The following is a 16,991-nucleotide window of genomic DNA, read 5'->3' on the forward strand; positions in this document are numbered from 1 at the left end:
AAACAATGTCAACAGCAGAATTTCAGGATTGCCATGATGTTTTTATTTTTTCTTAATCCTACTGTAAATAGATGATTTAAGGAGATGATAAAGCCCAGATGTTTACAGTGGAGCATTGGTTTTGTTACTCTTTAGGTGAAAGTATAAAAAATAGCAAACAAACTAGTAAACAGAACTTATTAATTATAAGCATACAAATGTATAAGAGGAGAAAAAGAAAAGCTATAGGCAGGAAAATGTTCTCAGTTTTAAAGAAAATGATTTGCCACTAATTTTTGAGAGCAAGTCACTTGCTGAAACCACACGTAATTAATGAAGTGTGAAGTTTCAAAAATGTTGTGAGATTCATTGTGACCTGAAAACCAGAACAGTATTCAGAAATTTTAAACTCTTTTGCGTGAGTAAAATCTGACTGGAAGTCCTTGCTTCCTAATTCCTAGTCCTTGCTAGTTCATTTTCAGTCTGGATAAGATCATAGCATGGCCAGAAGATATCAACTGGAGTAAATCACCTGTGATAGTCACAAAAGAAAGAAGTAGAACCATGAAATCCCATGAAATCCCTAGGACTGTCTGCTCCTCTAGGCATTCTGTATCCTGCCAATATTAGATTTTTCATTTATAATACATACAAGTGCTTGACAGGGGTCTGTACTATGGAGGAGAATGTGGTGAAGAAACGTGGTGAGAAAAGTGAAGATGTGCAATGATTATCTCATGTGTTCTTTATTTATTTGGCAATTAATCCTCTATCTTTCAAGACTCTAGCCAGCTTGGTAACTGAGATAAACCAGACGTCAGTCAGTAAAATCAGACAGGTCTCAGAGAGACCTCCTTCTTTACAGCCTTGCACTCCCTGTTATGGAGTGAGTCAGGATGTGCGAAATATATCTTCATCTGACTCCTGTTGTTCTCTGCTCTCAACCTATCAAACCAGATGAGTTAAGCATAAGATTTTCAAACCATCCATACCAACCATGCTACAGTAGCTGCATTAACTCTGTTTTCAGGATCACGTCAATTTACTGTTTGCACTCCAGGAATTGACACACCAGTCATGACTGCTCTGCGGGGTAGCAGAAGCCAGAGTAGGGGAGAGACACCATCATGGTTTGGTGGTGAAAGAACCCAAAGACATTGCGGGGACAGCCTGAATGTGATGCAGAACTCAGATCTCACAAGTCAGGATGTCAGGGTCTAAAGGTCTGTGAACAACCCTTGGAGCACAGCTGTGGACCTCCAAGACTGTCCTGTCACAAGCATAGGCAGAGTATATCTCTGTGCTTCCAGGTTGGGTTCTCTAAACATAATAGATAAGCAATACCCTGCTTACATGTCTCAGTTTAGATAGAGAAAACACTGAAACCAGGCAGAATAAAACTAACAAATTCACAGGTGATAAACTGTACCAAATTCTGCCTCAGAAAATAAAGTATGTTGGATGAAGAAAATGGGAGATACAGAGAAAAAGACAAACCTGACTTACGTGATTATTAAAATAAAAATTTTTAGTCCACCATTAATAGGCCTTAACACCAACCACCAGGACATAAGAAGGGGAACATACCTTCATGCTAGGAAAGTAATTCATAAAAATAAAAACAAACAAAAGAACACAAACAAAAAATTCTAGTACTTTATATAATGTTGGAGGTAAAGTAGACACAATGTTAAAATATGCACTGCATAGCAACAAAGATTTGAATCTATGGGTGTTCTGGCAGTATTCTCAGTCTCAGTATTTAGCTTTATTATTTTATTTTATTTTATTTTATTCTATTATTTTATTTTATTTTATTATATTATTTTATTTTATTTTATTTTATTTATTTTATTTTATTCTATTATTTTATTTTATTTTATTTTATTTTATTCTATTATTTTATTTTATTTTATTTTATTTATTTTATTTTATTTTATTTTATTTTATTCTATTCTATTCTATTCTATTCTATTCTATTCTATTCTATTTTATTTTTAAGTCCCCTTCAGAGATACAAACATTTTATTTATGTATGTTTAGAAGCCTGCAATGATCATTTAATTAACTTAGGTCACAGAAGGAGTAAGTGGCTAAAAAAAATAATAATCTAAGGAATACCTGGCCTAATATTTCTAGATTCATCAGTACTATATTAATGCACAGTAAATAACCTGACACTACGGAAAACAGGAGTGAAATATCATTTAAATTATCTGAGTTTTGGTGAGCTTTTTGCAACAGCAAAGCATTCAGTTGTTACAGACGCAGTTCAGTGAGGCACATTATAATCAACAAAGAAATGAATATTAATTAAAAAAAAACCTGCAATGGTGATATTAAATAATGAAATCCTCCTCAATTAGGGAAAATAGCAAGGCGTCATCTACAAATTCATAAACACAAATGGAATGTTTTCTAATCAAATTGCCAATGATGAAGTTAAGCTATATAGAAAAAAGTATTGAATTTAGTTTTCAAATTCTGCGGGCTATCTTTCATTTTCTCACCTCCTAACCACGGTAATCTGAAAATAAGGTGCTAAGACCATTGAATAGAAGAATTTAAGAAACCTGATTCATCTACAAATATGTAACTAAAATATTTCCCAGTAGATTCCATTGTGTTATTTATTAAATGTGTTTAGTTTTGATGAAAGTCTCTAGAGAAGTCTTCTAACGTTAATTGCATGTCACATGCAACAGTAATATTAAATACCTCATTAACATTCTTCATGATATTGTTTGCACTTTCTGGTTGAGAAAAATGTATACCAATGATAGTTAGTTTGGTGCCTCGTCAGTCTCTGGCCTTTCTGACAAGGATAGCACTTGGGACACAGAAGTGAAGTGAATTTGGTTATTCTGAGTGAAGCTACCGGTATATTTCATATATTTGTCCATTTAAAGTTTGGCAGACCTGTCTCTACAGCTATGTGAATGAGAACCATATATGACACAAACAATAGATTTCAATGTTTCTTTTATATGTTGCCTTCAATGACTTTATAGCCTGTTTACAAAAGTCACCAAGGAGCCAAACTAGAAGACATCACTCTGTAAGTATGCCATATTTGAATTATCACAGTGTCTGTTTGTAAGTAAATCCTCAGCCACAGTAAAGGCCACGCTGCTTCCTGCAAAGCAGAAATGGTTTCCTATGATCTAGCTATCCTTCACATTCAAGCATCTCATGCAACTAGTTCAGCATTTGTGCAGTTGTACCTGTGAAAAACAAGTAAATGTGAGAGAAGCACATATAAAGTGCATAGCTGCTTGGCCAAGACAAATCTCATCTAAGCTGTCATTCACAAGGAGGGTCTAATATCCGTGGAAATGCACTGTAGGCTTTGCTGCCTTTTATTCTGGAAACATTTAGTGCATTTACATTTGATGTGAAACTCAATCAACTTTCCAGCTTTTCTTTTTGAACCTTTTCTTTTTCCCATTAGTCTGTTAATAATTGTTTCTTTCCTTGCATCCTTGTTCTTCTGGGTTATTATGCATTCCTCAGCATTGTGAAAAATTAAAAGTGGAAAAAAATCACAGGCTTTTCAGCTGACTTAACACTGCATAAAGAGCTGAAATTATTAATTGAACATCTTGATTATAAATTAGGTGGAAATAATGTTGAAGAAGCAGACCCTAGTCATATAGGTTTATTATTAGGGCTACGCACTGAATGACTTGAATTCCATTCTAGTTGTGGTAAATATAGTTATTATGGAAGATTGTGTGTGCATGGATTTTGGCTGAATATCAGCTGAATCAAGTAGGATATCTCATCCATAATTTAAAATCGCATGTCCTAAAACAATGCCTGTGTTATCTCCTGCCTCCACCCTTGCAAGAATAACGTGATTATGATGTTACATAGGATAAAGAAATTATTTCAGCCAGTACAGAATAACTAATTGCCAATAATACTGTTGTCAGCTGTCCCTCTGTGCAGCAGCATCCTATTGTGCTAAGCACTATAAGCTCACAACACTATGTTTGCAATGCGTTTCTATGATGACTGGAGAATTGTACGTGCTATGGGAGATTTCATCATTAATGCTGGTGATGTTAGATGACCTTATATAGTTTGTTTGGATGCCAGAGTCATTAAATGGAAAGATATTATTTAGGCTTCATGGATGTAGGTTTTACTCCCCTAGTGAATTTTACAGAGCCAAGGTTTCATGATAAGAGTCACTCAGATGAATACCACACAGTTTAATGCTACCTCATAAGTCATAATTTCTTTATGCTCCTGATTTACCTTAGTGTTACAGATTGTATATGTGCTGGACTATTATTTGTGCTTTAGTATATACAACGCTGACCTTGGCAGAGTCCCAGGCTGGCCGAGCCATTTAGGCACTACCATAATAGATACGTTAAACAACAACTATGATTGTTGTCGTCTATCCAGATAGGCTTGGAGCTTAGGATCTGCTGTTTGACAAATGTGCTGCCTCACCACTGCTGCAGCACTGTTAGGGAACCCTATTCATCTTAACAGATATTGCAAAGGCAAAGGCAGATCTGATTTGAGGGAACTGAAAGGTCCATCTATGTTTGTTTGGGGGGCTCTAGAGGGTTAGGGGAAAGGTTCACCTGAGAGGTTAAGAGCTTAGCTCTGTCCTGGATTGAAGTAAACTCTTAAATCTGAACAGCTTTTCCTTGAGGCTGCAGAAATCTGATGAGACCTTTGGTATTTCAGATTTCACAATACGTTATTTCTCACTATTTTCTCTCTCTCCTTTTGATTCTAAGCTATTTCTCTTCCTCAGATAAGAAAAAAAAAAAACAGTGGCTGGTGGAAATCCTGGTCTGTAGCCTGGTGATTTCCTTAAATTTCCTGGTTGTTCAGGTTCATCTGAGCTCTCCAGACTCACTGTTGTAAATTACTTGCTGGGAGCAAGTCACTGGGAGTTGAGGCTTTCTTATGTTGGTAAGAGATGTTGCATACCTCTCAGGATTACTACTTGTATCCCAGACTCCCCTTCTGGACACAGCAAGATGGGGGAAGTCTGAGGAACGTAGGGCTTTATCATATTCTTCTGTGCAGAAAAAACTTGTGGGGAAAATAGCCAAGAACACATAGATGCAAATACAAAAGCAAACAAAATTACATAATTCCCACTCCTTATAGTCCTTCTCCAAATCTGTGTGAATCAAGTATCTGCTGCTTAAAGGTCTATACCTGAGTAAGGGAATAAGGGAATATTTCCCTAAATTGTCAGAAAAAATGTTACTTGCACAAGGATCCTGAATAATAGTTTAGGCAGCTGTAGAGGAAAGCACAGAGGATACAAAGTTTAATCAACTACCCTGAGTTTGACTTGACAAGCCAGAAAATAAATAAACGAATAAATAAATAAATAAAAATCTATAGTTATTTTAGCATAATGCCATAAAACAAAGCTTTTTCTATATGGCATGTATTGCTGCTGACACAAAAGGGACAAGAAGAATATCACTGCAATTGTTGATGGAAACCTCACTCATATTGTCTAAGTGGGGATGTGTGGTGCTGTACATTTAAATGATTCTTCGGGGTGGGGTGAGGGGGTGGTATATAGTCATAATTTGACTATGTTGTCCCAAAATATACTATTCTTCACAATTCACTTGTTTAAGAGAGAGGCCTGCAGAATGTGCTCAGTGACAGCTTCCTCTTCCTCTTCCTCTTCCTCTTCCTCTTCCTCTTCCTCTTCCTCTTCCTCTTCCTCTTCCTCTTCCTCTTCCTCTTCCTCTTCCTCTTCCTCTTCCTCTTCCTCTTCCTCTTCCTCTTCCTCTTCCTCTTCCTCTTCCTCTTCCTCTTCCTCTCCCTCTCCCTCTCCCTCTCCCTCTCCCTCTCCCTCTCCCTCTCCCTCTCCCTCTCCCTCTCCCTCTCCCTCTCCCTCCTTCCTCTTCTTCTTCTTCTTCTTCTTCTTTTTCTTTTTTTTCTTCTTCTTCTTCTTCTTCTTTCTTCTTCTTCTTCATGTTTTGTTCGTTTGTTTGTTTTGTCTTGTTTTTCCTAATACATGAGCAAATCTATTTGCTTTATCCTATTGATCAAACTTTATTCCAGATTTAGAAGTTCTCGGGTGCATGGTTTACAGCTATGTCTTTTGTTCTCATGGTTACATCAAGTTACAGGCTTGGTAGAGAGAAGAATTTTTCTTCCAGGTTAAAGTACAAAAGACTGTTCAGTTATTTTTTGCGTGTCTGGTTTGCTTTACTAGTCAGTGTGAGGAGCTGAGGGAACATCTGGAAAGAGTAAGCTTGTAGATAAAGATACATCTAAGAAGTCCTCAGCATGGATTCATAACTTTCTAGGAAAGTTAGGAAAATTTCAAATATTCATTAAGAAATACAAGCTTTTACCATAGAGTTGCCTGGAGTGATTTGACATGGCTGTCTGATCATATAAAAGAATATTTCTTCAGTGATGTCCAAAACCTGATGTTGAGGTGTTGGTGCATGAGGTTCATGCCACAAATGGAAAAAGACAGCAGGACCAGTATGCAGTTATTAATTATATTAATATATTTCATTAATTATATTAATATTATATATATATTAATATAAGTAATAATGCATTAGTTAATGCATATGTACATCTCTTCTTCTTCCTGACACCACTGATTCTACAACTTGATACCATGAATGCTTCCCTGGTTGTGGAGTAGGAAAACACTGGCATAACCTTCCCCTGAATTTATGACTGTGTACAATATATTCCCAAGAATGAACCACTTACCTGAGGATTTCTAAGTACTAAACATCTTCTGGTGGAATGCAAGAGGATTTGTCTACAACAATTGCAAGATCTGTCTGCAACTTCCTCATGAGGGAGACCAGAGGGAGAGGCACTGATTGATCTCTTTTCTCTGGTGACCCGCAGTTGTACCTGAAGGAATGAGGTGAAAATGTTTCAGGGGAAGTTCAGATTGGATATCGGGAAAAGCTTGTTCACTGAGAGGGTGCTTTTTAATCTCTTGCTCCTTTTTTGAAAGTAAGTCCACAGTTATAACATGAGGAGTGCTCTAGAAGTGTTTTAGAAAGCTCTGGTTGTACTAGAGGATATCACAGCACATTCATCTGGTTCCTTCATCAGTCTGAATTAGCTCCAAATGCTTCAGAGAAAAACGAAAAAGGACTACAATTAACAGAAACAGTAAATTTCCAGTAAAATTTGAAAAACACAGGTAGATAAATTGTTACTCCAATATTTAGGTTTTGGTTTTTGTTTTCCCCATGAGCTACCTTATTTTGTTTCTATCCCCCAATACCTCAGTAGTTGTCATTTTTAATATTTAAGAGAAAAGAAGTGGCATAATGATTGACACTTATAGAGTGGGTTATTTATTTATTTTTATTATTTTTTAAGCTTGTTTGTGTGCATGCACATGTGTTTATGTTTTAGCTCTATAAAAATATGATGGTCTAGACCATCAAGCCTAGGGATTATAATTTCACAACAGTTAACAGCAGGCATTTGTAGAAAGGGTATAAGAAATCAGGGCATGCAGCAAATATGCCAGCATTTGTCAAGGGATTTGAATACTTAATGAGGCAGAGACTGCATTCACATGATCATAGTTAACAGCAAGAGACCATTCTTCCATATTAAACCTCTTGTTATCTCTATTTCAGCTCAGTATCTTGTATTTTGTAACAGGCAGCCCTTCTCTTGATGCCATAAAAATCAGAAGTAAAAGAAGTGGAGGAACTTCTTCCTTTCTGAAATTCCTTTTGATACCAGATAGAGCTGTACATGTTCATCATCAAATTCCTAGCAAAGAAGGAATCTGGGATCTGTCAGAAACCCAAACCTTATGTTATTAAACAGAACCAAGGAAACTTTTTGACATTCAAAGGGTCTTGTTTTAATGAAATATTTCTTATTATACAGCATATACAGGATTGCTAGGGAAAGTCTAAAAGCTGCAACCAGAAGTTCACCTAATGCGGTATCAGAATCAGTCAGTTAAATATGCTATTATAGTAAGTGAAAAAAAAAAAAAAAGTAAACTATAACAAATTAAATCAACCCCTAAGTATGGTGTTCACCCCTCTAAATTTTGTCTATCTGAACATAAGGCAGGCAGTTTAAGCTGAGCATTGATACCCTCTGCACTCAGAAGAGAAAGAAGGTAACTTCCAGATGAACGACAAAATTCATGAACAACAAATTCATCAACAACAAAAAAAAGTGATACTAGAATTTGGGGGGGGGGGGGGGGGGGGGCGGGGAGGGAGCAGGGAGGAGGAGATGATCAGTCACCCTTTTCCAGTGCCTGTTTATCTCCTTCAACTACAGAGTCTAGAATCACAGCTTATATTTGATGCTTAACTTTTAGACAGATAAAATTAAGTGAGATGAGTCTTACCCTAAATATCTACTACCCCATCAATTTTCTTCATGGTTGGATTCACTGTTGTTAATGGTTGATTTCACTTTCAGCTCTTATACACTGGCAAATTGCTCTTACTTTCTGCTTTTCTATATTTCAGGGGAATATTTACACTGAATAAATAAAACATTGCCCAAATTACAGGAAAATCAGTTTTCTGCGTATTATTTTAAAAGCTTATATAAAACTTATGTAACAAACTTAGTACCTAGATTGTTCTCTGAATGTTAAAAGAAAAATAAAAAATAGGGAGAATGCAGGGTGACTTTCCTTGTAACCTATTTTAAAAGTGTAAACGTGTCATGCTCTTGTTCTCCTTATTCATAGATACAAAGCTAGAGTTTGCAAAGACTCACTTTTCAGAGATTATTTCAGACCAGAGAAAGTTGTCTCATTCCTGTAAACAACAGCCCAGGGTAAATCAACATACATTTTGGCTTTTTGATTTATAGCAATGAACTGTTTTGTATAAATCAACCAATGATCCTCAAAGAACGGTGCCCTGAGGCTTTAAGGCAACTGAGACTCTGCTTAGAAACTGACTTCAAGTGGAGAAACCTGGTTGAAATGTCATCTCCCTGGCTTGAGCAAGATTTTTATTTTTAATTGAAAGTAGGAGTACAGGGCTAGAATATAAAAGGCCTCTCAGTTCTCTGTCAAGGCCCCACAGCACCACATATCAATATCTTTTAATATTTATCAATGAGTTAATTTCCAGTTTTGGAGGGGGGATGTATAGCTGGGTCTATTCCACAGTGCTCTAATGTAAAATAACCCCTTGTAGATACCCATGTCAGAAGGTGAACTTACGCCACATATTTTTTGGCTGAGGTTCAATATCAGTGTGTTGTTTTGATGCAGGTGAACATAAATGAGTAGTAGAGAAGATTACAGAGTAATTGCAAATGTGAATATATGAATGTGTTAACGATATTCATTTTTTATTTTATTTCTGCTGAAAGTTTGGAAATTCCTGCTTTCACTGGAACCCAAATATATTTTTTTTGTTTATATCTTCTGTAAGACTTCTTGCTGGGCAAATTATATCCACAGCAGCAGAGCATCAATGAGTGACTGAGAAGCAAACAATTTCATCACAAAAAGAATTTATAAGAGGAATACAAGCTTGTGTATTTTCCATTCCTTCCATCTGAAGGTCATTGCTTCTGAACTGGGATGAACAAAAGAAGAAATTGCTTCATGAGAAAGGACACCTCACAAACCAACTTCCTGTTAAGTTGTGTAAGGTGGAAGCTAGCAAATGTCAGCAGTGAAGACTTTATCTGAGAAAGTACAGCCCCCCCCCCCAAAAAAAAAAAAAAAAATCATGAAAAACAAACAAACAAACAAACAAAAAATCATCCAACCACTTTTTATCCTTGTTCTTGGTTGACCAGCTTCCTTTGTCCATCTTTTGAAAACACCAGTTGGTAAAGTACAAGCACGATTCCATTTGGGGACATTAAGTACAGGCTCAGAAGTATATCCCTGGCTGTCATTTATCTCAAAGTACCAGTCCTTCAAAGATTTTTTTATGTGGATTTCTTGGAACACATTTCTTGTGGAACAATCTTTCTGACTGACAGCAAGTACTTCAAGTTGCTACAGCTAACAGCATTATTTTCTCAGTTCACATGACCAAGACTTGAGATCCAATGCTAAAATCCTCAAATATTCTGTGCAGGTAATCTTGCATGAACAGTAAGAACAGCAAGCTATTTGCTTATTTATTTATTTTTAAAGGAAAAAAATAATAAAAATTATTATACAAAACTCAATTGAAGAATTTGTCACTGCAAAACCAGATCTTATTCACACTATAAGAGAATTATCAGAAGCACAGATTTCAATGTTTTTTTCTCCAGATGCAAAAATTTGCAGTGCATTCCGAAACCTGTTAAAATAAAGTGGAAGGAAAAGAGACAGGCTTCCTCCTGAAGATTTTTTGAGCAGTAAATGTATTTATTTATCAACCTTCAATATTGGGTATACCTGCTCCCTGTGGTCTCACTTAGTATTAGGAATTATTGCTGAACAGAAAGCTTATTTAATCTATTATTGGCCAGAATTTTCATCAATCTGCCTAATGAGAGTTCTCTCTCTCACTCTCTCTGTCTCTCTCTTAAGAAAACAAACCAAAACAAGCAAACAACAACAACAAAGAAAAACAGAAATAAAATCCACCACAAAAACAGCATAATAAGAGATTTCATCATTCCTGCCAAGATATCTGGTGTTTTCAAGCAGCTGACTGTGATGTGAGTAAATATGCAATGCAACATGATATGTTTACATTGTGTCTTCCATTTGGAAGTGGGGTCAAAAGCTTCATTAGTTCAACAATATTCCAGGGAACTTTTTAAAACTTCTAGTAAGGACATAATATAGCACAGTGTCTTGTAGGTATAGCCTCCTAAAAGTTAATTTATATGTTTAATGAAGATTAGTCACCTAGACACCCCATAAAGCATTCAGATGGCTTTACATGAAATAAATCCCATTCTTGGAGTCACTTTCACCAGGGAACTACTGCCACATAAAATTTTAATTGAAATTGTTTGGTATCAAATGGGAGAGTGAAATGGGAATAGCAACTCAGTTGTTCCAGAGAATAACCTCATTTGTCATATGAAAAATATTGCTTTATGAAAATACATGAAGAAATAACAAGGATATAGTACAAGCAAGCAAATCAGTATGAACTTTAAAAAATAAGGACTGTCCTAATTATAAACAAACAAACAAACAAACAAACAACCCCCACCACCACCACCAATCCTCCCTCTCCCCATCAAACAAACAAAACCCACAAGAATTCTGAGATGGATATCTGACATTAAAGGTTTCCAGCTAAATGATGAAAATCTGAAAAATAAACATGAAGAGGGACTGGTTTAATGGAGAGCAGCAAATAACTATTACTTGCACAACAGTTTCTGCCTCTGGTATGGCTTGGAGTTGCTGGAGTTTTCGTTGCTCTGCATGGAACGTGCTCCTGCCAAGCTGGACCAGTAGTACGATCAGCACTCTATACTGAACAGTAAAAATGCAATTCTTGGCAGAGCAGGAGAGATTTCAGGGTTCTGTGATGCTAAAACATTAAGACCTCATCATTTTGTACTGTAGCAATCTACCTGAGGTGATTTTTTGGGGAAAATTTTTCATCATATGCAGTTCAGCATTTCTATGCATTTTCTGTCGAGCATTTTGCTCAAAGACCCAGAAGATGCAAGTCCGTAGAGGTCTATTGACTTTCCCAATGCTACTCTACTCATCAAAAATCTGGTCCTTGGGAGTTTTAATCAACTACAAACACAGGAGTCGTGGGAAAAGCTCATGATTCCAATGAAGTCAGTACAAATTTTACTATTGACTTTAACAACAGTATTTTATTGCATTTCTAAGGTCACTCTCAGAGATACTCATTAACTTAACAGAAATATTTGGGTAAACAAAGATGCTAGAGAGAACACTTTGCAAGATCATTCCCTAAATTATCCTGATTACAACATCATATATCCTAACAGAATATGGACAAATTCGAATTTTAGAGTTTGTAATCAAAATCAAGCAGTGTAAATATTTATTGGAAGATATTACCATGATAATAGTAAAGAATTTTTCTGATCAAAAGACCAACAATTTTTTTTTTTTTTTTTTGGGGGGAGAGGGGAAAGAAGTATCATCCATATTAGATTTCATAGGCTATATGTAGAAGGTATGTAAAAGGACATACTTTCTGGGAAAACAAAATAAGTCTCAAATTTACACCAATATTTCTCTGTTGTTTATTTTTTTTTTTTTTTCCTCAAAAAAAGTTGAAATGAAAGGCAGATAAGAAAGAAAAAGGAAACCATGTAGGTGAAAAACATGCAGTCTGTTACAGGCAATCAGATTCTCTTTATGAAGGTATCTTTCTCCAGCTGGAATAATATTGAGCTAAACTCCTAACCTTATTGAAAGAGAGTCAAGAGATTATGAATATCAGTCTCAAAGGAATCAACAAACATACATGGGATTTCTGTTTGAACAATGATCTAATCTGTGGCTTTATTACATACTATTGGTAAAATCCCTGCTATGTTGAAGTCACTGATACCTTTTATTTTTTCTTCACAGATTCTGTAATAAAGAACCAGGAAAAAAAAAAAAAAGGAAAAAAAAAAAAAAAGGCAACACAAACTCACAAACTAAATCAAACCTAAACAGAATACGTCTTTGCAAGATAATCGTGACGCTCTCCTCAGGTAGTGCAGCACCTTATATAATGAACAATGTCACTGAACTCCCTGTGAATCATCTTGTGCAAAAAGCATTCTAATATAATCAGACATTTCTTGTTGTTGTTGTTATGTTTTTATGGTTTGTTTTGTTTTGTTTTTCTCCCGTATGCCATTTTTTTTCTATATGTACATCACCAAAAAGTTCTAGCAAACACCAAAACCTTCAGGTTTATGTAGAGAACAAGAACATTTATAACTACAGTGAGCAAACAGACAGATTTGTCTGTTTCAATGAACACGAAGAGGTCCCTTTCTGAAGGACAAAAAAATAAATAAATTAAAGTTTCCTGTGGACCATAAGAATAATTTGATCTTCTCTGAAATAGATAGATCTGTCTGTCCCACTGTCCATCCCCTCCCCTCACCAACCCTTTACTGCAAACATAAAATTTCTCACCATCTTGGCAGAATTGCTTTGGTTTCCAATTCATTAATCTGATATGTTATGGAATGTCAAATGGGTTTTTACATCCCAGTTATGTGTACGACTGTGCTTTAAAGCATGCAAATATACGCTCTAAAGTTCAGGATGCATTTATACCCATTGATCAACTGAAGTCTTACAAGCATCTGTGTTCTTTTACAGAGATGAGAATTTCAGGATATATTCAAATTTTAAGTGATTTTGAAGTATTTTGAGATGAACAGCTGTATAAAAATGTAAGGCGATCCCAGACCTCTGGTCAGCCATGATACAGTGCATAAAGTCACCATCCTTATGACAACTGCCTGGAAAAATAACACAGGTCACATCAAAGTCTTCAGTAGCTAGTGACTTTGTTTACTCCATTTCAGGTGCCAGGGTGGATCCAGTCCAGCCCAGGAAGAATGAACTGGCATAGATGGAATGACAGACATTAGGCATAAGTACTTTTTATATCAAGCCTTTGGCAAGTTACTTGTTGGAAAAATCTGTTCTCATGAACACAATCCAAAATCTGCAAGTTGTGCTACTAAGGCATATGATAACTTCTACTATCCAGGGATATGCTAATACCTACCATCCTGGGATACACCAAACCATTGCCAGGATAATGGCTCATTCCAGATGCCAGTCAAGGTCCTTTTTGACAGCCTTAGGGCATTTCAGAATAAAAGGCATTTTGATTGGGTTGTTCAGAGATGAAGTTCTCCTTTTTTCATCAGAAACCTTGTAAATAACCTTTGAGTGAAAAGAGAATGGAACATTATATGACTCCCCTCACTCAATATGACTTAGAATTATACATTTAACCCCCACCCCTGCTGCCATGTTGCATCTAATACGAAAAAAAAAAAAAAAAAAAGTGCTTTCCCATGTGCTTATATGCCACGTACTGGGGGCAAAAATAACAACTTTAAAAACATGGAAAGGGGGAGAAGACCGAAATAAAGATTTATAGTTTGTGTAGAACTCTAAATTAAGAATTTATTACAGATGGGAAGAAAATACGAAATATAATTAACTGCTACACGTGGTTGATTTTCCAGTGAAATCTTACAGTTGGTTGGATGCTGTATTCATGAAGCATTAGTAGGCGAGGTCTAAATTATTAGATTATGTACCAGATAAATTACTTCATGTATGCCTAAAGCTATGGGAAATTTCATTTCTAATGGTAAAACATCATACTAGTAATGCTAAAAACAATAATAGCTTGTGGATTTTAATTTTTATTGCTTATATGAAATTCATGCAATCAGTCTAGAAATGCATGAGGACTAAATTCCACTGAGATGAATTTAGGAATTTAGGAAGGAAAGATCAAGGAATTGATTGCTTTTCATGGAAAACTGATTATAAAATATTCTGTGTTTACTTTTGTATGGGATTCACTCATAACTATGGGAGTCACAAGTGAGAAGAGAAATGCGATCTTCCAGAACAACAGAACTGATAAAGTTCATTCAGGATTGAAAATAAATTTCTGAAAAAATAATGAAATGATAAAACCTGAAGCTACTGTGGGAGGTTTAACCAGTACATTAACTAGTAATTAGCCTTAATTAAATGTAATTAATTTCACTTAATATTCATCAATTAGTATCAAGTATTTGAGTAATATTAATTTTACTTCACATTACTTAAGATGAATTTTTAACAATTGGAATAACCTACAAGGATGCTAAGGTGATTTTTTCATTATTTAAAGTTTTTTCGTTAAAACTACATGCTTTCCTAAAGCATGAAATAGTTCTAGGCTGCTCTGAGTTTCTCATATAATCCTCCTTTCATGATTTGTGTGATGCATTAATATTGTATCAGAAGTTCAGTTTGCATACCTAGCTAAGTTAGCTAGCTACAAATAAACTGGTTTACTTCATGTGTTAGCTTGCATTCTGGAAGTCATGAAAACTAAGTCACCTTTTATCTTCAAGTCTAATTAGACTGATTTCAGGGACGGGCTAATGAGTATGTACTACTTCTGGGATTAGGTTACCACTGCTGAGTAATATACTCAATAATAATTAAAAAAAAAAAAAATTACCTCACAATAAGCAATGCCTTTTAAAATATACCTTTCATATACAACTCCAGAAATGCAACTTTGAATCTCTGCATAATGCACATGAAGACCTAAGGCAATGTATGGTCAAATGACCTTCACCAGGAGGTCTAGGGAGTAGCAAGGACTAGAACAACTTCTCCAAGTTTGACACTAACACTGCACTTCTTGGTTATTTTTCTTCTGCACAGATTTTTTGTTTTCTTTTTTTTGGACTGGCACCACAGTTTGTAGGAGAAACTCTATTGCCTACATGGTATAAGATTTCAGACTAGATGTCCTTTTTGTTCTTGAGAGACAGGAATGTCAAGGAAGCTATAAAAATATAGTACAGACTTAATACCAGAATTTGTGTGTACAGTTTTTACTCCTATAGTCTCACTAGAAAGGTGGTGTTGGGGAAGGGAGGATGGGGGGGGGGGGGGGGGGGGAGGGGGGAGGGAGGGGTAAGAGAGGAAAAAAATAAAAACAAACAAACAAAAGCAAAAACAAAAAAAACACCCTACACATGATCATAGAAAAAAAATATATTCAGTTCTTTCTTCTCATTTCCCCATATTATACTGTTAATTTTTAGATATATCCCTGGGAAATAGAAATCTTTCCAGAGATACAGCATGAAGGAGAAACACTCGATGGGCTACATTACAGCAAACTCTATTGATCTGATTTCTTTTACTTGTAGGCATGATTCAGAGCTCAAGTAGCTGAATTTTAATTTTGTAGTCTGACATTTTATTTTCCAATTTTTTAATTTTTATTTTTATTTTTTGTGCTTTGTTCTTGAGACATGCTAAACAAACAAAGCCAAGACTAAAGCAGGGGCAGATGCAGTCTAGTAATGGACAGCTGAATTCCTACTGTTTTTCTTACTGTCGGTTTGGACCCTACATAGCAATGAAATCCTTCTGGGTCTTTCCAAAGAATTGGTGAAAGGATAAACCAGTGATTCCTTTGATGTTGGATGTAGTCCTGATGATCACCTCTCTCACTCAGTCTCCATAACCCCTGAAGAGACAAATTGGCACTTCGGTTAAACCTTAATATAGTGCATGTATGTGTCCAGCAGAAATTACAAAAAGATGATTTTTCTATGACCATCCAGAAGTCACTTACCATCTTTTTCCAAAGACCTTAGGGCAGAAATCCTAGGCAATATAATGAAGTCATTTTGGAAAACCATAATATCTCAGAGTGTCTTACTATCCTTGTACTCTGCTGTCAGAGGATATGATTGAAGGTCCACAGATAGGTCAGTTATTAGCTTATCAAAAATCCCTTTTATCTCTGCTGACAATTTATAATCAACCAAGAGATATGCAGCTGTCAAGATGTGGCCAGGGACACATGAAATGCAGGACTGGTCAGAATACAAATGATTATGTAAGATCGACCAGGTAATTCTTTTATTTATTTATTTTTAATAGCATCGATCAGGAGATTTGTCCTTGCACCTGGCTATTCAAGGAGTGTATCTACTGTTGGTGATGACCTTACCTTAAACAATCCTTCTTGGTCTGCTTCTTTCTTTCTTTCTTTCTTTCTTTCTTTCTTTCTTTCTTTCTTTCTTTCTTTCTTTCTTTCTTTCTTTCTTTCTTTCTTTCTTTCTTTCTTTTTCTTTCTTTCTTTCTTTCTTTCTTTCTTTCTTTCTTTCTCTTTCTTTCTTTCTTTCTTTCTTTCTTTCTTTCTTTCTTTCTTTCTTTCTTTCTTTCTTTCTTTCTTTCTTTCTTTCTTTCTTTTCTTTCTTTCTTTCTTTCTTCTTTCTTTCTTTCTTTCTTTCTTTCTTTCTTTCTTTCTTTCTTTCTTTCTTTCTTTCTTTCTTTCTTTCTTTTTCTTCCTTCCTTCCTCCCTCCC

This window comes from Anser anser (assembly GCF_964211835.1).
Source record: "Anser anser genome assembly, chromosome: Z".
Classification (NCBI taxonomy): Eukaryota; Metazoa; Chordata; class Aves; order Anseriformes; family Anatidae; genus Anser; species Anser anser.